We start from the raw sequence: 22,110 nt of genomic DNA on the forward strand, positions 1-22,110 counted from the left end.
GAACCTAGAATTTCTAAGCAACAGACCAGTAACAATTATAGTGTTCTTACTCACTGCTGGATGTGACCTTGGGCAAGTTACATAAGCTTTCTGAGCCTCAGTTTCCTCATTTGTGAACTGAGACTAATGATACCCTTCTATTGGATTTAAGAGAATTAGGTTAGCAAAATATGCTTCAAGAGTAATGCAGAGAGCACCTGGCTGATCTGCAGATGCAAAGCTGCTATGACTATTCTTAACATATCTGCCGTTACTATGTCAGTCCATATCTGCACCACCCCTCTCATTGAGCATTCTTGGACACGAGGAATGAAAATATCCAGTGAGTTCCAAATCTGAGCCCGAAGAGCTGCCCTACCCTATGAACCACTTGCAGTCCTGCTACTAGGCAGGGAAGAAGGTGACTGGAGGAACCTGAGATTTAAGGTTCATAGAAGGACTTTATACCTTCAAAGATTTCTCCTCTGTCTGCCTGGATGATGCCTCCACTCCCAACACCAGTTCCTTTCTTTTATTAGGAAACATGATCTCTGTTAAAGAAAAATTCCCCAGAGGGGTGATACATGTGATGTAACAGGAAAGGATGTGAACAGATGAGGGAAAGAGAGAGAGAGAAAGGAGAGAAAGACAGACAGACAGACTGACTGACTATGGTTCTTTAAAGATAAAGAGTCATAGAGTCATAGGTCCTGAAGACCAACGTCACTGGATTTCAGGAATGTGTCATCAGATGGCTGTGCATGTCCACATTCTCTCCCCGAGTTTCAGAGTGCGATTTTTAAATTGTTAATTGGAGTTGTTAAGAAATCCAAATGCCAACAATATAAATGGAGTTGAGACTTTATGTTGGGAATATTCTTAGGTCATTTTAACACGGGGTAGGCAGTTTTTTTCCCTCTCCAGCTTGATGATGGATTTCGGGGCCAAGTCAGTTTCTTTCAGCCCCAGCCCCCTGGTCCACACCACTGACTGCCCTGGTGCGTCTGGCATGGAGCACAGACAGAGTTGGCCCTGACTGCAAGTTGTTTGTCAGAATGACAGCCTTCTGCTAAATGCTCACTTCCTCCCATGCAGGTTGGCGCTACAAATGCCAAAAAAAAAAAAAAAATGAGCACTGCAAGAAGCAAAGGACACTCGCCTGTCCGCTTTGGTGCCATCAGATCAGAGTCTGCACCACAGTCCTCCTTTCCTCTTCCTTCCCTAGGCTGTTCCTGCTGGTATTTGGAGGGTAATCCGTTTAGGTCAGAGTAGACGGAGAAGTTTATCTAAATGGTCTGTTACACTTATCCCTCTGCCATTTATAATCCCTAAACACCCAAGTCAAGCTCATAGAGGAATGAGATACTTGGAGAATTCACTAGGAACTGGCCACAGGTGTTAGAGAAAAAAAAAAAGTTACCAATCTAGCACTGTTTCTTGAGCTTGTGCTGAGGACCTGGGACTGTACTAGTTATTAGGTGTCAGTGCCTGTGTGGTTGTCCGGTATTGCAGGATGACGGCAGGAGAGTGGTTAGGGGTTTAAAAAGAGAATTAAAAGAGAGGCTAAAAATTTCCCTGGCACGTAGCAGTGGTAAAATGCCCTCTCCCAAAAAAAGTCTCTGGCTTCAGAGGACTTTCACAATAGTAGGGGTGAGATGATTTGAGAAGGACATGAAATGGCAAGCAGACAATACATGTAAAACTATGGGATGTATGGGCTGGGGATGTGGATCAGTGGTAGAGCACTTGCCTGCCGTGCAGAAGACCCCAAATTTAATCCCCAGCACCACAAACAAACAAAAATCCAAAAAATAAAAATAGAAAATAAAGAAATAACCTATGGGGATGTAGATTTATTGCCATCAATTAGGAAGCACACCAGCACTGTCATAATCAGAGGGCTTCTTGCAAGAAGGGAGACTGGAGAGCACAATGTGGACACTCATCAAGTGGCTCTTGGGTATTTGATGATTGAAAAAGGCAGAAGAAGGCATATCTGGAGGACACCAGGGCAGGAGAGTCCCTACCTAGGATCAGAATCATGTTGGCCTTAACAGACAGCTACAAAGTTCCTGGAGCCCTGGATTAGAGGTGCTGACTCCCAAACAGGAGAGAGACTAGGGAATTGAATGTGAAGTTGCTTGGATTCTAGACCTGACATTTTAGATATAGGTAAAGTGTGCCTGATTAGTCAATGAATATTTATTACGGGACTTACTCAGTGCCAGGCACTGTCTGTGGGGATAAAGGTCACTGGAATGTCAGTGAACTGAAAGGTAGAGTGTACACTGGGGTGGAATCTTATCCAAACAGCAGGTTGGGGAACCATGAGAGACCCACTGGATGACTACAGGAGTGAAAAAGAAGAGAAAATAAAAGATTTTTCCATCTAAGTCAGCATATGAAATGGATCCTTCTCTCTAGAGCTGGGGGGAGGGGGGACTCCCTGGCTGAAAGGTAGAGGTAGTGGCTCCAAACATGAAACCTGTTATTTTATTCTGTGGCATCTCCCTGTACAACAACATCACATGCTGCGTGACCCTGGGAAGCAGAGAGAAGTATTTGCAGGTGTTCACTTAGTGGTGCCCATTGGAACCTGAGAGAGACAGTTCCCAGAGCCCAGTGTCTCCTGCCCTGGTGGAAGCACCTGCTGCTGCAGCCTGGTTTTCGAGTGCCTGGAGAGCAAACAGGGAGAGAGGATGGACAGGAATCTAAGATTAAGTTGTCTTTCATTCATTCAGCCAGTGTTTATTAAGGATCAACTCGGTGCAAAGGATCAGCAACTGTATGTACCCAAGTGCTAGTGACCTAAGTCTCTGGGTGCTTTGAGACTCTACAAACCTGTCTCTTAATCTGCAAATGCCTTGTCCCTTAGCCACATCTGAAGCCCTAGTGCTGATCTATAGGAGCATTTGATCTGGGATCCACAAATGGACATATATAGGCTGAGGAAGACATAAATGAAAAGGGGCACTAGAGAGCCCAAGGAGTCAGGGACACCTCCTGGAGGACATGAACTGGATGTGACACAAGTGTGAACAAGAGTATGACCGATGGGATGGAAATTCTCCAGGTGCAGCTGAGCTGCAGGAGCAAAGAGGTGAGAATAAATTTAGCCCCTGGAGGGGACAGGCAGAGCAGCCAGATGAATCCTGACTTCTTATCTATGACTCATATATTCAGCAAATGTGGTCTATGTCTTATCTGATCTTCCTTACAAGCTCCTATATCCCCTGAGTGGTGGCGAGGAGATTAATGTTTAATCTACCATGGTTTAAAACTTGGTTCATTCTGTTAATTTCAACATTCCCTGAGGTAATGCTCAGAATTTGGGGATAATATTCTGTCTCTCCTATTCTTTCCTGTTCTTTTCTGAGACAGTGCCTGGGGTATGGCAGGTGGGAGTTGGGGAATTCACTTGGCTTTAGAATGGTGCAGTGAAGAAACATTTATAATGTCCTCAAGTCCCTCTGTTTCTGGATGCTCAGATGGCCCCTGGTGATGAAGCCTTCTGCCGGTGTCACACTCTTGGTTTAATGAAGGTCAGTAGCCCTTGCTAGCAGACTCACCCGCCTACCCATCCTGGCCTGCCTGCTGCCAGAGCCCTCTGTCTCTGTCACAACTCCCCATCTCCTTGTCACCGTGAGCCCCATGGTGACCTGTTGAAGTTGGTTCAGTGACCATTCCTGTTTCACTGGTCATGCTGAGAGCAGTGCTGTGATAACTTCTGGGTGCCATCTAAGTCACTGAAGCTCAAGTAGGGCTAGAGAAGCCAAACTGCAGGGTGTGTTTCAGCCTGATGACACTGCGGTGCGGTGATGTCTGCACTGATGTGGATGTAACCAGGGGGAGCCCGTGAGTCATCTCCAAGGACGGAGGTCCTACCGCTAAGTGAGAAAACCAGGGCAAAGGCACAGATGGCTTCTGAGCTAAGCCCAGCTTCCGTCTCCCATCTCTGGCCCTCTCTGAGCCTTCTTTTCCCCATCACTCCTGGTCCTCTGTAAAACTTCTTCCTCACTGAGACTCAGGGCTTAGCTGCCAGTGGGCTGCCTTCTCCAGACAATGAGAGAATTCCATGGGCTGGAACTTCAGGCCTAATTGCAGCTAGACTAAAAGGCAACATCAAAAGATTCAGAAAATCACCAATTATTTGGATGCTATTTCTTGTCTCTAGCCAATAGCTGATTTTCAAAACAGTCTGCATTTCAAAATAGTCTCATCATCCTCCAGGGCAATGAATTCCTGAGACAGGTTTAAAAAAAAAAAAAAAGAAACAAAAAAATTCCATTGAAGCACATGACAGTGATATTTGACAAGTTTCCAGCTTCACAAGACCCCTGCATCATAATCCAAGACCCGGAAAAGTAAGGAGACTTGCTCAATGTCACGTGGTTCCTAGGATCAGATCTGGAACTCAGGTCCAGGTCTTCACTTCTCGGTCTCCAGTTCTCTGAGGAGGATGGGAGTCTATGGAAGGTCTATGGAAAGAATGGGCAGGACAGAAGCCAAGATTAAGAAGAGTTAACGGGAGCAAGGCTGTAGGTTTCTTCCAGTCACCACCCAGGGGAAGCTACCTGTTGGAAAACTTCTCAATAGCAGTGTCTGGAGCAGGGTTCCCTCTGTGGGCTCCTTCACTGTGAAGCCTCTGCTAATGAGCAGCAGAGGCAAACCCGCAGGCAGTTCTGAAAATCCTAGGTCTCTTCCTCACTCAGGGGCAGGGTAGGAAGGGGCTGGGAGACCCTTGTGTTGTGCTCAGGGACCCTCGCTGCCCGCCGTGGGTGATCTGTGCTGACCGGGTGTTTCTCGCTGGCACCTTGGCGCAGTGAGGAGACAAGCACTATATAAATGCTAAACAGACGAGGCTGCGCCTGTCCCTGGGATAAATAGACCGTCAGATCCCGCTGTCAATTCTGTGCCTTTCATGAACACAGACACATCTCCCAAGAAGGGGAAAATGTTGATGTCGCTTCTCCATTTATTTTTGCGATTTACTCTCAATCTTCGTAGTAGAATGATATGCTGGGTTTTTTTAAAAAAAAATTTATTGTTTTTTTTTCTTTCTTTCTGGTATTATTGATTTCTTTTTTTTCCAGAAGGACTTTATGGTTTGTTATTTTAATTTCCTGAATTCATATACAGAAAATGGGATGCTTTTCTTCTGATTGCTCTTCCAAAATTACAGCAATAATAACCATCATTTCTCTAGGGTTCACACATGAATTATCTCATAAAAAATTCATTGGAGAGCTGGACTCAGAGGAAATGGATTCCTGTCTTGATTCCATCTACTTGCTGTGTGACCTTTAGCACATGACTTGGTCTCTCTGAGTGCTGGTTGTTTCATTGGTACAATGGGCATCAAAATAGATCTGTTCTCCCTAGCAAGGAGTAAGTAGAATAATTTATATGAAAACTTGAGGTAGATATTGATTTTTAGATGAGACACAGAGAAGCTAAGTGGTTTGCTCCAAGTGCTATAGGTTATAAACAGTAGAGGCCATATATAAACACAGGGCTACTGACAACAGGAGATCTATCCATGACCTGTGACTCCAAGGGATGCCTGAGACTTGGACAAATGGACATAAAAGTCAATCTTACAAAATACAAAACCAGAATTTATTAACACTACCTGGCCAGGCTTCTTAGGACTCCACTATATGAACTCATCTAATCCTTACAATAACCCATAAAAACATCATTGTCACATTGATTTTATAGAGATTAAGTCATCTCCCCAAGGTCACATGGCTGGTAAGTGGAGTTACCTGAAATTGTACACAGATGGACTGTAAGACTTGTGCCATTAACCCCATCCTGACTCTCTCCGATTGTACCTGTTCCAGGGATGCACAGGTCACAGCAGACCTCTGTCCAAATCCACTCCAGGGGAGATTGGGACACAGCTGGCCCCCAGGAGCCTTTAAAAGAAGAGAGAGAAGGAGAGAGTGGGGTAGGGGAGCATGGGGCCCTCTCCCTCTGGAAACATATCTCAAGGTCTATCTTGGTGCTCAGAATCTCTACAGCAGGGACTCTCAGAATCCCCTAGAGGGCTTCCTCTAGCCCAGAGTACTGGGTTCCACCACCAGCAATTCCATTTTGAGGTCTAGGGTGGGAGCTGAGAATATACAATTTTGACAAATCCCCAGGAAATGTGGATGTTGGTCTCCAAAAGCCATATTTTGGGAAACATGACCCTAGAAAATAGGAAAAGAGAGACCACAGGACATGTTGAGTCCCAGGTCCACCTGTCTAGGGATTCACCTGCATCAGAATCAGGAAGACACTGGCCTGGCCCCTAGAAAATCTGGAGGAAAATGGCTAGTGCTTAAGGGACCTGGGGGTGTCCCTGGGCCAGAGTTCCCTGGCACACATGGGCACTGGTAGGGGCTGCCTGGGAGCTGAGGGCTGAGGGCAGTCGGTTTTGCATTATGGATGAGTGAGCTCTGAAGCCACCGGGGCGGACTAAGTAAATACACATACACGGTGGCTGCAGCCCCGGGGAAGGTTGAGCCGGAGCCCCCAGCCCTCCCACACAGGACCTTCCCTTCAGCGGTTGTTGTTTTGTTCTGCGGCCGCTTCTCATCGCCTTGTACTGACAATAGTCGTAAATAACTGCGGTGCTGTAGAGAAATCATTTTAACAGCAGAGAGTCAAATAAATACATTAGACCTGACAGCTTAACTACGCAGAGTCCATTTGTACGCGGTGGCCAGCTGCTTCCTGAGACGGCGGCGGACGTGGGGGGCCACTAGAGGGCGCGCGCTGCTCATTTTGAGCGAGGCCAAGGGCGGGGGGGTGGGGGGCGGTCCCCAAACCCCCGCCACAGCCCGCGCGGCCTCGCGTCCGCCGCTCGAGAGCAAAGCTTCCAGACTCCAATTAGCGTGAGAAAATAATGCCAACCCCCTGCTTCCATTCCCCACCCCTCCAAAGTGTACAGATTTTGATTTCAAAGCTGGTGGGGATTTGGGGTTACTGTGGGGATATGATGCCGGGGCTGTCTGTCCCGGGGCCTGTGTCACCCCTAGGGATGGCAGAGTCATCAGTCACAGCGGGGGCACCAGATGCTCATGCATATGCCACCCGCATGCACCCTATCCCTTCCCAGACACTCAGGGCTCTTCTTCCTCTATCCTGGTTTTCGGCAATGGTAGCTTCTGCCTAATTCCTCTGCTTTGGTCTGTCACAGAAGTTCCAAGCCCATGTTCAGTGCCCAGGAGTACTTATCGGCCTCTTTCCCTTCCTGCGATTGGGTCCACCCTATCCTGCTTTTCAAACTGCTGAAACATGGCAGTGTAGACTCCGTATCATATTCTTCTGGACCCAGGAACAACCACAGAAAACATCCATGGTGTCTGGTGGATTTGGCTCCAACTAAAGCCCTCTGCTTCATCCTCTGCAGCCCTGAGCATTCTGAGCTAAAGAGAGCTCCCTAGTGAAAACCGGACCAACCTGTGGGTGGGAGAGGGGCCCTCAGGTTCAGCACCACCACTTTGGCTCCAACCCTATAGCACATAAGCTGCTGGAGGTTGGGGATGGGGATGGGGACAGGGTGGGAGGTCTGGGGCTTTCTTCACCCCCACAAAACTGAATCTTTACAAGCGAGCAGATCAACATAGTCAAATTCTGGGATGCTAATTGGTAGGAGTTTGATTTTTCCTTGCTGTCTTCCTAGATTCCAGACTTCAAACTCCTTGTCAGCATAAACTCGATCTTATTCACTGTTAAAACCCTAGAACCCATCAGAACGCTTGCTATGTGGCAGCTCTGTTGTCAGTGTTTGATTAAAGGGGACAAATCTTAGGAACACTTAGTAGCTGTCTTTGAGTCTGTAGTCATGAGGTGAATATTTCATGTTCTCTAAAGGGAGTTTAGACTACAGCAGGTCAGATATAAAGAAACACTTTCTGACAATAAAGTTATTAGATCTGATAATGAATTCCAAGCAGACTTGTTGCTTTTCTCTTGGGAACAGATTGGGTCAGACCATGTCATTGCCTCCTTAGAGATGGCAATATTTCTCTATCGCTTTGAGTGGAGCCCATGGTGTAGTAGGCATCTATGGAACTGCCTGGTCAGCACTTTTCCCCTTTCTCTCTTCAGGATGCTGTAGGATAGCCATATTAAAGCACCTGTCTGGTGCCCAGATATACTGATGATGAACTGGCATCTGAACCAAGCTGGTTTGAACATCTCAATGCCCCATGACCATAGCAGATTTTTCTGTAGTAGAACCCTGCATTACTTGTTCCCAGTGCAAACCTAAGTCGATCTCAATTCTTGCCTGGGGCATTTGGGCACTGAAATTGGAAAGAAGAAGTCTCTTTTGGATTCCTGGATCTAAGATTAAAAGCTAAGGTATTCTTGGCAGCCATGCTTCTCACCTCATGGACATGAAAAGGAGAGGAGAAAGCCTTTTAAAAACATACATACACACTATGCAGAGAGAAGAGAGAGAATATGAGAGAGAGAGCAAAAATCTGTGATGTGTCAATTCCTGAATTGCTGACACTGTGTGGTCCCTGCTTCCTGTTGCCTCTGAAGTCTTGCTTCATCTCTGTTCGTATGCTCCCTGTAGTATCTTAGTACTTCTATAATAATTTTCCTTGAAAACAATACACCCTCTCCCAACTCAAAGTCCAGTCTGGTTATCATCACTTGCAATCAAAAGGACTCAGCTAGTTGTAGGACATACAGTGACTAACTCCACCACTCGAGCTTCCGGAGTTCTTCATCAGAATCTACCATCACCAGAAACGGGCTGTGCCGTTTTCTGCTTTTGTCCTGTGTGCATGTCCTTTCTGCCCGGAATTCTGCCAGATTCCTTTTTTTCTCCTTCAACCTCTTATAAGATGTCCCCTTACTTCCAAAGCTGTCCCCATTAGACAGGGCAGAGTCACTTGTTCCCAGTGTACTTTGCCCAGTCCTCTGAGAACATGCCCCAGACAGCCTCATTTCATAATGCATGGCAGGCTCTAAGTACAGAGTTAGTGTTCATGCAGGGAATAGGCTCCAAGTCCTGCCCAAAAGCAGGCAAGGAGATCCTGACAGAGTCCTTGTGGCCAATAGCTCCCAAAGGATCAGATAGTCATGTGGTGGATGGGCTAGTGACATGGTGGCAGGAGCAAGGTGCATCATACCAGAGAGAATATCACTAATCAATACCTCTGCCCTTCTCTCTCTCTCTCTCTCTCTCTCTCTCTCTCTCTCTCTCTCTCTCTCTCCTTTTTCCTTTTTCTCCAAAACACACACACACACACACACACACACCCTTGCCACTTGTTTCTTGCTGTCCTAGCCTCTTCCCAGTGTCACACCTCAGTGGTTTCCAAAAGATTGCATTCAGAGCCTCCGCCCAGTTCTCATCACCAGAGGGAACCGGTGGACTCCAAGGCAAAAGAGAAAAGAGAAAGAATAAAGGAGGGAGAGGGAAGAGGAGGTAAGAGAGAAAGTAATATCCAATTTCAACCTTTTGTTCTTTGCCATTGAAACTTCCAGAGGCAGCAACTGTACAATTTGTATGTTTTGTATCCTGTCTGCTTCCTTGTGGGAGTTTCATAAATTGATGATGATAACATAGCACATTTCTTTTAAGTCCTTAGACATTCAGTCTTTATTGCTTTATAAAGTCTGCTCCGGGCATAGATGAAATGAAACTGGTGAGATTTTGCTCTGTCCGTTCTGCAAATGCTACTTGCATTCTGAAGTAGCAAATCATGTTGCCAAAGATATCTGAGGCCAGGACCCGGACGGGTCCAGGACAGAGGGTGACCTGGGGAGATTGAACAGGGTCATCTCAGTGGCCAGTTGGAGAGAAAGGAACTTGATTAAGGATCATTCTAGAGAAGTAGCCATGGCTTTCAAAAACCTCCACCTGCAATTAGGATTTTTTTTTTTTTTTGAAAATCGTGCACAATTCATTTTCCTCCAGTCTTATAGTAAAACATATGCAATTTATAAATAGCAGGGTTTCTAATGTGGAAGTCATAACATTCACTGGCTCTATTTAATTATTAGAATACAATGATTCTTTTCCACAGCTAAATAAGCTGCAGTAATGGAAACATTCCACTGATGGACAAACTCACTCTCCTAGCCAATATGTTTTTGGCTTATATGTTGATTGCATGAAATACAAATGTGTGTCATTTGCAGTACACACCAGAAAACAATGAGTTCTGCAGTATATCATTTTCTGCCTATGTGGAGGTAGGCTCTGAACTTCAGACTGGATGAAAAACCTTCAGTGGTTAATAAAGGGAATCAGCCTTTTTCAGATGGAGTTATAAAACTGTGAGACAGAGGAAAAATACTCTTGGATATATGGATTTTCAGTTCTCTTACCTATTCTCAATCCTGTAAAATAACACCCCTGCAACAGACCACTCACCTATACACAGGATTAGTTCTCTTCTTTTTATTAAAAACAAAACAAAACAACCCAACCATTTGCAGTGCTCAGAATTGAACCCAGGGCCTTGCACAGGCTAGGCAAGCACTGCACCCCTGAGTTACTTTCTCAGCCCTTTTTTTGGTGGGGAGGGAGTAACTGGGGCTTGAACTCAGGGACACTTGACCACTGAGCCACATCCCCAGCCCTATTTTGTATTTTATTTAGAGACAGAGTCTCACTGAGTTGCTTAATGCCTCACTTTTGCTGAGGCTGGCTTTGAACTTGCTATACTCCTATCAGCCTCACAAGCCACTGGGATTACAAGCGTGTGCCACTGCATGTACTTGGTCATATTCCCAGCCCTTTTTAAAAAAAATAATTTTATTTTGAGACAAGGTCTCCCTATGTTACCTAGGCTTGCCTCAAACTTGTGATCCTCTTGCCTCAGCCTCCCAAGTAGCTGGGATCACAGGTGTGTGCTACCATGCTGGGCTGATTAATTCTCTTCTTGAATGAACTAATTTATTCTTTAAGAGCAAGGGTGACTTAACTCATGCTGGTTATATGCAAATGTCGAGATGTAGTTTTTTTTTTTTTTTTTTGGTGTGTGTATGTATGATCCCAGGACAGTCTGGACCCCTGTGGTGTGGGCCAGACACTGAAATGCTATGCCCATGGTGCCCAGCATAGATACCTTTGGCCTTTCAGCTGCCTGCCTCTCCATGATTGAACAGCTTCACGTTCCAGAGAGATGGAGCTAAAGTGATGCCTAGCACTTGTTGAGTATCTTAAAATACTGCCATTGGCTCCAAGACCTTGTGTAGCAACTGTTTTCATACAAAGAGAATGCAAATGGATCAGCAGGACATTGTGTATGCATTGTTCATCAATATAATGAAGTTGCATTATGGCTGGGCTTGGTAGGTATGTACATTCACTTGTCAAATAAGATCCTGCATGCAAAAGAGCTTTACCTACCCTACAGTGCTTTGTAAACTATAAAATGCTGTAGACACATGGGTTTGCCATTATCAGCGTTGTGATTATGAATCCCTGAAGGGCAGACATTGCAGCAGGCAAACCTGGGGTGCTCTCAGACGGAGGAAGCTGGGCTTGAAATCAGAAATGAGCTTGAGATTTACTGATTTTATTATAGGGAATAAATGCTTGGAGACAGAGGGGGAGCGTTTATGACTGCAGTTAATATCTTACTTGGAAAATGCACGTCGTGTTGCCTGCCATCTAGTGGCAGGAGGATAAATTTGCAATTCCCTCAGGTCCCTGGGAAATGATTTACAGATTGTCTCTGGGAAGGGCTGGCATGAGGAATGAGGAGCTGTCTGCAGAAGCTGACAGTGCAAGCAGGGAAGGAGGGTGTCTGTCATTGCTGCCTCTGCCAGCCCAGGGGCCTGACCTCAGGCACAGGCATAGCTTTAGCTGGCATCTCCACTGTGTAAATCTTGAGAGCCCTGTGGGCCATTTAGACATTAAGTAAGAATAACAACAGAAATGATCCGGATGATGATTATAATATTAAGAAGCATAAACAGTTATAATCATAACACCAAATTGCTTCCCCTGTTCCTTTTTGGGCTCTGATTAGTAAACATACAAAGGGCTGAAGAGGGAGAAGGAGGATGCCCCAGAGGTTACAAACAGAATATAAAATCCTCTCTACCCTTAACTCTTCATTCCAGCATGTGCTGAATTACAGTTCTGCATTTGTAGTGCTTACAGCTCCAGAGGACTGGGGACCTAACTTTAGTGATCTTGAAGGTCTTTAGCTGCAGGCCGCCCTGTCTATCTGGCCACTGCTGGCCAGGCGCTGCTCTCTCTCCCTTGAGATGGATCAGTAAGAGCACCGTATGTGAGCTTTCAATGGAAAGTCTGGGTAATCACTTGGAATATGGTAAGAAGCAAATGTTTGGTCTTTGTCCAGGATTGTTGGCACAGAGCTCTGAAAACTTTTGTGATTTCTTGAGTGATGGGGTAATAATAACATCTTTAATTATTCATAACAAGCCCCCTCTGACCACCTGACTTTATGCTAATGAGGTGACACTTGGTGGGCCCCTTCTCCACAGCTTTAGCATGGAGGCTGGTTGCCAGAGGAACCAACCATGTAGTGAGAAGTTTGAAACTTTCAGTCCTACTCTTCCACTTCCAGAGAGGTGAGAGCACTGGGGATTGAGTTCAATCACCAATAGCCAGTGATTCAGTTGAACATGCCTATGTAATGGAACCTCCATGACAGCCCTAAATGACCACATTCAGTAGTCTTTGGGTTGGAGAACATATCCATGTGCTAGGAGGGTGACACACCCCAACTTCATGGAGTCAGAAGCTCCTGTGCTTGGGACCCTGCTAGAATGCACCCTGTGCATCTCTTCACTTAGCTATTCATTTCTATCCTTTATGATATCCTTTATAATAAACCAGGTAAGTAAAGCTGGGTTTTGTGAGCCATTCTACAAATTATGGAACCTGAGGAGGGGCCGTGGGCCACCCTCCTCCATTTATATCCAATTGGTCAAAAATCCAGGTGGCAAACTGGGGTTTGCAACTGGCATCTGAGGTGGGGCTCCCTTAGGGGACAGAGCTCTCAATCTGTGGTGTCTGTACTTACTCTTGGTAGTGTCTGAATTGAATTGGCTGAATGATACCCTGTTGGTGTCCAGAGAAGGAGAGAATTGATTGGCCTTAGATAAAAGTTTCACATATTTGATGTCAGAAGTGCTGAGTGAAAACACTTCACTAGTGAAAGACCACACAGCCAACACACATATGATACTTGCTTACATATTTCAAAGTCCTTTTAAATTAGCAAATTAAGTAGTGGGTTAATCAATTTGAAGTCATTTTACAAGAACTAACATTTATTGAGTTTTTACTATATTCTAGGCCCTTGATGTGCTGTATCAGGTAAAGCTCATAATGACCTCATGAGGTGCTGTACCCATTTTACAGATGGAGAAATAGAGGATTCTAGGCTAAGAGGTGTGGTGATGGACAAAAGATCCAAACTCAGATTGAACACACTTTAATCTCTGTACCTTGTGAACTTGTCTATCTTACACTGACCAGCAAATACCTGAATTTCAGTGTAGAGAACTTTAAAAATCACTAATGCATGTACTCATTCTAGCATAATATATTTTTTTCTACAGTGGTGGTTCCTAGATTTTGGCTTTTCTTCATTGGTTTGTATTAAAATCATAAAAAATAAAAAACCAGACCAAACCAAAACCGTACTCAAATCGGAAAAATAATAAGTCATGAAGTACCCTCATGCCAACCCCCCAACTGCTAGCACCTTCCCCTGTCCTAATGTTCTGCATCAGTGAGTGGCTTTGCACTGTGGTTGGGGGATTCACATAAAATGCTTCCCAGGTGCTTCTAAAGCCCAACCAGGTGTGCTTGCACCAGGAAGGAGGAAAGAGTGACAAAGGACATGTAGCAGAGGGAGTTGGGCTAGATTATGTATAGGCATCCGGAGGAAAGGTAGAAAAAATACAGGGTTTTATGATGTAGTGGCTTTCGGTAACTGTTGGGTCCATTTTTTTTTAATGCAATGCACAACGTTGACATCCATATTTTATTTTTACATGAAACAACAAGCGTTGATGCTCTGAGAGCCAGACCCTGCTTCTCTCTTGCATGTGGTCTAAACAAATAGGTTTATTGTGCAGGCCAAAGTTAAGTAGAACCTTAACCCATCTGATGGTTGTGCTTCCATTTTTAACGGATGGCAGGGAGCAGCCCAGTGGCAGTGGCTTTCTGTAGCGCCCTTTACCCACTTGCTAATTCCACAGGCACAGTGAACCACATCTGCTTCTGGGAGGTTTGGTGGCATGTCAGAGAAACACAGGCGGCAGCAGCGGGAAGTGCCCAAGTGTAGGGGGCAGGGTGGCTCTGTGTAGGGCAGATGGGAAACCACATGCTTGCTATCCCAGAAATGGACTAGCAGGGAAGGGAGGCCTCGTGATCCCCTGTCACACCAGCTTGTGGTGGGGAAATGACGCTGGCTCCCTGCTTGACCTCTGGCATTCTAGAGGTGAACTCGTGATTATTGGAGGACCTGGGTGTCTGTGTTTAGCTAGAGTCTTTGCTTTCCCTTTTAAAGTGAAAACATTTATCTGGCCAAATGAAGCCACTCTAGACTGTTCTAAAAGCAAATGTCCTTTAGCTATTTTGTGTCTGATGTTTGTCTTCCTGTGTATTCTCTCTTATCTGGGGACTTTGTGGATTTTCTAAAAAATCAATATAAGAGGCTTGAAAGGAAGTTAGCACAAGTTGTCCATAAAAGCTACATTAAAAAAGAAGAGAGGAGAGAGAGAGAGAGAGAGAGAGAGAGAGAGAGAGGAAGAAAGAAAGGTAAAACAATTCATTAATTGGCGAATGTCTGTGCCTAGCCCTGTGTAAGGTGCTATGATAATATAAAAATAAAAGCAAGTTTAACTCGTGAACTGCACAAGTATTTGAGTAGGCAAAAGCAAAGAGGCTAATAAAAAAAGATCTGGGTTTAGATCATAGCTCTGCTCTTAATAATTGAATGACTTCTACACTCTGAACTTCAGTTTTCTCTTCTATAAACTGAGTAATAAGTATCTTTCTTATTCAGAAAAGTGCAGTGAAATCTCATGAGAGCTACTAGTACAGCCAACATGACAAGCTCAAATAAACAGTATAGCAAAATGGTTATGTGAGTGGACACTTAATTTGACTTCATGAAAATGAAAACTTGTGCATGTAATAAACTATTACAGATCAGTAACAAAATGACAATAAACTGGTAAGCTATTCTCCATTGATTTCACAAAGGCTTTCCTGAGTATATAAAGGATTCCTATAATTTAATAATAAAGTCACAATTTATCTTTAAGTAGTTCAACTCAATACAAAACTGATATGAATGGGAATTCTCTGTCCCTCTTTCTCACACAGAGACTCACATACAAAGAAAATAAAAAAGAAATATGAATCACTCCCTTAAACATAAGAAAGAATACCCTATTTTATTCATAATGAGATAAATCCAAGTTAAAAGTGCATTGACATGTGTTTGAAATATTGTTATTTGAGGATATGCTGAATTGGTAGAAGTATGATAGACATCTCCATTATACAGTATGGTAAGCAATATATTGAAATTATAAATACACAGTATATCCTTGACTCAGCAATTCCACTTCTAGAAATTTATTCCATCACTGTATTCATACTAATAATACATTTACGTGGCCACATTATCCATAATGAAAGATTGGAAATAATCTGAATCTCCTTTAGTGGGTGGCTTCTTAAGTGAATTGTGGTCCACTTGAATAGTGTTGTGCAATACCTACAAAAATAGATCATCAAGGGTCTTAGAACTATCTCTAAGATACACTAAGAAAAGCATCAAGGTGTATGTGTGTATACATATATATTATATGTGCCTGTATATAGTATAGAAATACACATACTATAAGCAATTGGCTGTCCATATCCTCTGGTTTCACATCTGTGATCTAACCAACCATGGATTGGAAATATTTGGGGAAAAAGATTCCAGAAAGTTCCAAAAAAAGCAAAACTTGAATTTCTGTCATGCTGAACACTATGCTGAGTCCATGTGAATGACTTGACCTTCAGACACCTGCTGTAGCCTCTCACCTATTCACAGATCCTCAGTCTCTGCAGTACTTGTTATTTGTGCCTTGTCTGCCTTGCATCTGATTCCTGTACCATGCAGTTAGATCTCTGATGGTTGCAACTGTACTGAATATATAGACAGCTTTTCTTGTCCCTTCATTTTCCACTAAACATTATAATCTAACAACTAGTTTGCAACATTTGTATTGCACTTGGTATTTTAATCTAGAACTGATTTTAAGTATACAGGAAGATGTACATAGGCTTTAATCTATGCCAAAAAGTATTTATGCCATTTTATATCAGGAACTTGAGCAACCAGGAATCTATCCCTTGAGGATACTGAAGGGCAACTGTTTACATTTTGCTAAATATGTATTACCATTTGTGCAAAAATAGAAGAATAAGTTTATTTGCTTGCTTTGCATAGAATATCTAAATATACTTATGAAACTGGTTGTACAATTTGCACATGAAGAGAAAGAGTCTCAGAGAGGTTAGTTATCCCTCCAGAGCAACACAACTGGGTTAAATGGATTAACCACTTAACCCTTGGGTTAACTATTAACCTTGGGTTCACACAGCAGGTTTTGGACTTCCAGGAACATATCACCAGGTGTGTCTTGACAAAACCTTGAACATCTGGCTTTTAATATCTCTACTGTTAGTCTGTAGCATGTTGGGCAAGTGTTGGGCAAGGATGAAAAATGGAGTTTTGGGGAACAAAGAAATCATTACTATTCCCCAAAGGCTGGCCAAGACAATCTGGGCAAAAACAGCTATGACCAAGTCCTGTGAAAGTTCCAATGTCCTGGAACCCTGTAATCCATCTTTTTGGTCTGTTCTCTAGCCTGTTTTCTTCTTCTTCTCCCCTGTTCAGGCCAGGGTCAGGCACACAGTGAGCCTGCAGGTGCCTACAGGGCTGCTCTCAGTTCCTTCGCATCTACAATGTGCATAGCACTGGCTTGTTCAGCCATGCACACTGAGAACAACACGGAGGACCATGGGCTCCAGCAGAGCCTCATCCAGCCCTGCCTCTGATGAGCTCAGATTCCTGCAGCAGGTTTTTCTTGACTCTCCTCCAGGGCAGTGACTGTTGATGGACTACTGTCAAAAGGGAAATGGTACAGTTGAGGTGTGTTCCCCAAATCCCTGTATTTTCATATCCCTGACGTTGAGCCCGTGCTTCATGATGGTGGCCTGTGGACATGATCATAGCACTTGCATTCTCTTGAAAATTGGTCCCTAAGAGATGGAGCACAGAGTCCCGCATTTTGATTCTGAAGAGGAGGTATCTCCTGAATCCTTGCTTGTGTACATCTGCACACTATCAGGCCTCAGGTTTGGGGATGAAGGATACCCATTCTTGGGGTCCTTTCTGATTTCTCTCCAAGGAGAAGACATGCAAACACATCTAGTTGTAGCTCAATTTTGGGTAGAAGAGCTAAGCCTAGGTCTCCTCAGACTTGAGGTTTAACCTTTGTTCACTCTGGTTTGTCCAGTTGAGGTTAGGGGAGCTTTAGGAGAGTGTAGTGATTACTCTGGCAAAATTGTGTTCCCCAAAAAGCAAATGTTGAAGTCCTATCGCCAGAATCCCAGAACATGACTGTAAACTAGAAGAAAGGTCTTTAAAGAGATAATTCAGTTAAGTGTTATGATTTGGAAGTAAGTTATCCTTCAAAAGCTCATGTGTGAGACAATATAAGAAGACTTAGAGCTGAAAGGACTGGGTTATGAAAACCTTAACCCAATCAGTGAATTAATCCCTTGATAGGGATTAACTGAGTGGTCACTGGAGGTCGGTATTGTGTGACTGCAAGAGATGGGACATTGGGGGCCTGCTTTTGGGGTTTATATTTTGTTCTTGTTGAGCAGAGTTCTCTCGCTCTGCTTCCTTATTATCATGTGGCACTGCTTCCCTCTGCTACACTCTTCTGTCTTGTGTTCAGCCTCACCTGAACCCTAACAAATGGAGTCAACCACCTATGAACTGAGACCTCTGAAACTGTGAGGCCCCAAATAAACTTTTCCTCCTTAGAATTGTTCTCGTCAGGCCTTTTGGAAGAGGAGGTTAAGACACAGACTCACACCCATGGAAGACCATGTGAGGACACATTAGGAGAGGGTGGCCATAGCCAAGGAGGAGGTCACAGAAGAAAACACCCTGCCAAGACCTCAGTCATGAGTATCTAGCTTCACATTTATGAGAAAAGCATTTCTATTGTTTAAATAAAAAAGAAAAAGAAAGGGAGGATAAGAAGAAAAAAGGAAAAGAAAGGAAAGGAACAAAACTGGTTGTATTATGTGTTTCCAAGGGGAAATGCGGGATAGTTAATAGAAAGGTCTGGAAAAGATACCTGCATTTTTCTATAAGCATTTTGGATTTGGCGACAACACAATTTCTGCAGTCAAATAACATAATGTCTGTCAAGTGTATTATACTTTCCTTTTGGAAAGATTTTCATAAACTTTGTGGCATGTACTCATTAATTTGATAAATATTTATGGAGTGCTATTCCATATAAGACATTATTCCAGTGTTGGGTGATGGTCCATGATATCTAAGTACTTCCAATGTACCAGACCCTATTCAAAGTGTTCTGTTTATATAATTCATTTAAACTTTGCAAGAACCCTGTGAACATATATTATTATTATCATCCCCTTAACTGAAAACTTGGTCCTTGTCCCCATTGCCAATTAATGTCAATTTAATAATGAAGACACAGTTTTGAGAAAAAGGAAACAGTTGTTTTTTTTGCTTTGCTAGCAAAGGAGAAACACAGGGGACTCCTGTCCCAGAGGCTGTGATTCTCTCTGTCAGGAGGAACAGGGGGATTTAAAAGTAGCTCTTTAAGGGCTTGTGCCCTGTCAGGGAGTCCAGGGGGGCTTTAATGGTGTGTTAGGATTCACTTGTTAATGTGTCACTTCCTAGAGCCTCTGGCAGACATCTCCTTCCATTATTCTTCGATTTTTGCACAGATAACTCAGGGTAATCTTGTTTCCTGCCCCCAGGTTAGGGAGGGGGAGAGGGAGAAAATGAAAAACGCAAAAAATGTCCCTTTAAAAAAAAATCAGCCTCAGAACTATATTCAAAAGGTAAAGTGGACCACTGTTATATCCCCACGAAGCACAGGTGGAATCTGACCTACCAAAGCCAACAGGTTGTAAGTGACTGAACTGGGCTTCAAAGCCAGGTAATGTCTCTAGGTTCTGTGCTCTTGGATAGCATCAGGACAGGCTACACAATTTGTGGAGACCAATGACAAATGAAAGCCTGGAGACACTTGTTCAAAAATTATTAGGAAATTCAAGATGGCAAGAGCAGAGCATTAAGCCCAGAGTGGAACCCTTCTAAGCACAGGTACCTGGGTAACTAAAAAGGTCACACACCCAGGAAGCCAGCCTGGTCAACATTCGATGGCCTTTCCAAGGTGTAGGTGTGGAAAGGGGTGACGCCTTTCCTCGTTCATCATAAGGATCACATGAGAGAAAAGCATAACACATTTTTAAATCAAAGTTTTACATGTGCAGAGCCTTCAGAAACAAAGACCAAAGACTAAAGGAAAACTACCTTTGTTTGTGCTTAGGTTTGATGGAGAATGGGCAGCTGGGTATAAATGTTTGGACAAAACACTATGACCCAGGGATGCCCAGCAAGGCCAGTTTATTTAGATTATTCTTAGCCTCTCTGTGTATCCTTCCTTTCTCTGGGGCATGGGGCAGGTTCTCTCCAGAATGAGGGTCTTTGAAGGAATAGAGACAGAGTGAACTTTCTATGCTTGGTTTGGGGTGAAGGGTTCTAGTATCTATTACCCACCTTGGAAAAGAGGAATTCTGGTTTCTGTGACGCAATTTGGGAGGGAAAGGGTGTGGAAGGTCAGAGGTCTTGCTTCAGGGGCAGTCCAGTCTGCTCCAGGAGACTCAGCACCCCAGTGCACCATGCTTTGCACTACCATTTTCTGAACTCTTAACAAAGGCAACAAGACACTCAAATTGGAGAAGGCAGGCAGGTGATACATAACAAAGTAAATAAATGCACCAAGCAGAAAATGCCAGTGTGATATGTCACTGAATGTCAGAAGCCCTAAGAATTCCTGCAGCAAAAACATCTGTTTGACTTTGTTTAACCCAAAGGTTTTCTAGGTTATTTGACCCTAGAATCTTTAATTAATTTTTTTTCATTACAAACTCTCACCACCCTGTGGATAAAGTTCCGACCAACTCATTTTGGGCAACTCTGATCTGAGTGAATTTCCTTATTCTATAGATGAGGGAGTAAAGCCCAGAGAGAAAGAGGACTTTGGTCAACGTCACATGTGGCTGGTTGTTGGGGACAAAGACTGGGTCCCATGTCCCCTAGACCCCTGTTGTTTAGTTCTCTAGTATGCCCAGAGCAACCAAAGCACTGCCATCTGCACTGACATCATTCAACACTCAGAGGGACTTCATAAAGAAACAGCAGTGTTCAGCTGTGCTTTATAGGTGGCACAGGCTTTATTTCTCATTTTTCATTCATTGCAGAATATTCCTTTCATCATCTAGTAAGACTCTTTCCTTTTAAAGCCTCTTTGCTTTTCTCTACCTTCTTCTTCTTGTTGTTTACAATTCCAGGCCACACGTGTGCCCAGTGTTTATGTAAGTAAGTCTATGTTACACTGATACCATCTTAAGAACTAAAGGATTTGCTTCCAAAATAATACATTCCATTAAACAATGAATGTGTCTGTGAAGGAAGGAGTTCAATATTTGCATCTAAAAATTGTGCCTTTTTCTCATCGTGTGTGTGTGTGTGTGTGTGTGTGTGCATCTTGAGGTAGAGAGCAGAAAAACAGCAAGTGTTCAGAGGACACTAAATTCAGTCACTAGTAGAAAGATGCACATAGAAATTGTGCCACAGGCTCTTTAGGTTGTTGAGATAGTGACATTTTTAAAAACATTGGTCTTATCTCAAGTTTTGCCATAGGTAAGGTGCCTTCAGAATAAATTCTTCACAGCCCTTTGCTTCTGCTAAAGGGTGGATTTTGGGCTTTTTGTTTAATAGGGACTTAGAAGTTGCTTTTGCCAAGTGCACAGACTCTTCCCTTGGTCCTGCAGATATTCAATGGATAACTAAAAGCAAGATTAAAAACTTGGCATCTCTGTCTCCATTTTGTATCTGCCTCCTTTACTATCTTGAACTTTGAGTTCCATTCCTGCTCAGCTTGGTATGTGGACATGTTGATCATTGAAGGAGGGTTCATCTAGAGCTAGTAATTCACTCCCCTGAATTTCATGGCTAAAGACACCTAGATGAAAGTAACTGGGATATTTTCCAGATTTGCAGGGGCATCATAATCAATAGATTGTCAGCTGCCAGCTTTTATAGCATTGTGTTCCAGACCATGGTAACAAGCACCTAGAAATCTCCAGTTATTGTCCCAAACCTGCCCTAACTCCATCTTGTCTTTCTGACTTGTCTTTTTCTCTGAGTCTTTCTCTTCTGCTGTCACCTTGGATTCCAGGAACAACAGAGATTATTGACAAACATCCTGTGACAAGGGATAAAAATACTTCCAGGCAGCACAAACTTTCTTATCATACAAAACAGTCCATATGGGGCTGGGGATATAGCTCAGTTGGTAGAGTGCTTGCCTTGCATGCACAAGGTCCTGGGTTTAATCCCCAGCACCCCCGCAAAAAAAGAGAAAAAAAGTCTCCATATTACCATCCTGAGATAATAACCTGACTACAGTCTGATCAAGGCTGCTTGAATATACATATTTCTTGCCTTTCCTTTTTTTACTTCCTCTATTTAACCACAAAGGTCTTGTTAGTTCCCCAAAGATAGATCTGAAGACAGCTTGGTCTCCCTATCTTCCCAATATAGCTATACCAAAATAATTTCTTTCTTCCTTCACCATTAATGTTTCTGTTTGTTTATTTGTGGAGAGTGGGCCACATATGGTCTGTTGGCCTCTCCAAAGTCAATCCCTCCTGGCCTAGGATTCTGGTTACATTCTTAATACATTTAGATCAACTTTTTGATTGACACAGTAATTTTTCTTGACTTCATCAATTTTTTTGGTTCACATGGACCAACCCAACCAGGTATTTTGAATGCA

General features: G+C 43.6%; 1 non-coding gene across 1 annotated transcript; it reads left to right on the top strand.

Moving 5' to 3' along the window:
- Positions 1-21,609: 21,609 nt before the first annotated feature.
- On the top strand, positions 21,610-21,682 carry Trnaa-ugc (transfer RNA alanine (anticodon UGC)). The gene has a single exon. It is a non-coding gene; the product is annotated as a tRNA-Ala (tRNA).
- Positions 21,683-22,110: the final 428 nt, after the last annotated feature.

This window comes from Marmota flaviventris, chromosome 12 (assembly GCF_047511675.1).
Source record: "Marmota flaviventris isolate mMarFla1 chromosome 12, mMarFla1.hap1, whole genome shotgun sequence".
Lineage (NCBI taxonomy): Eukaryota > Metazoa > Chordata > Mammalia > Rodentia > Sciuridae > Marmota > Marmota flaviventris.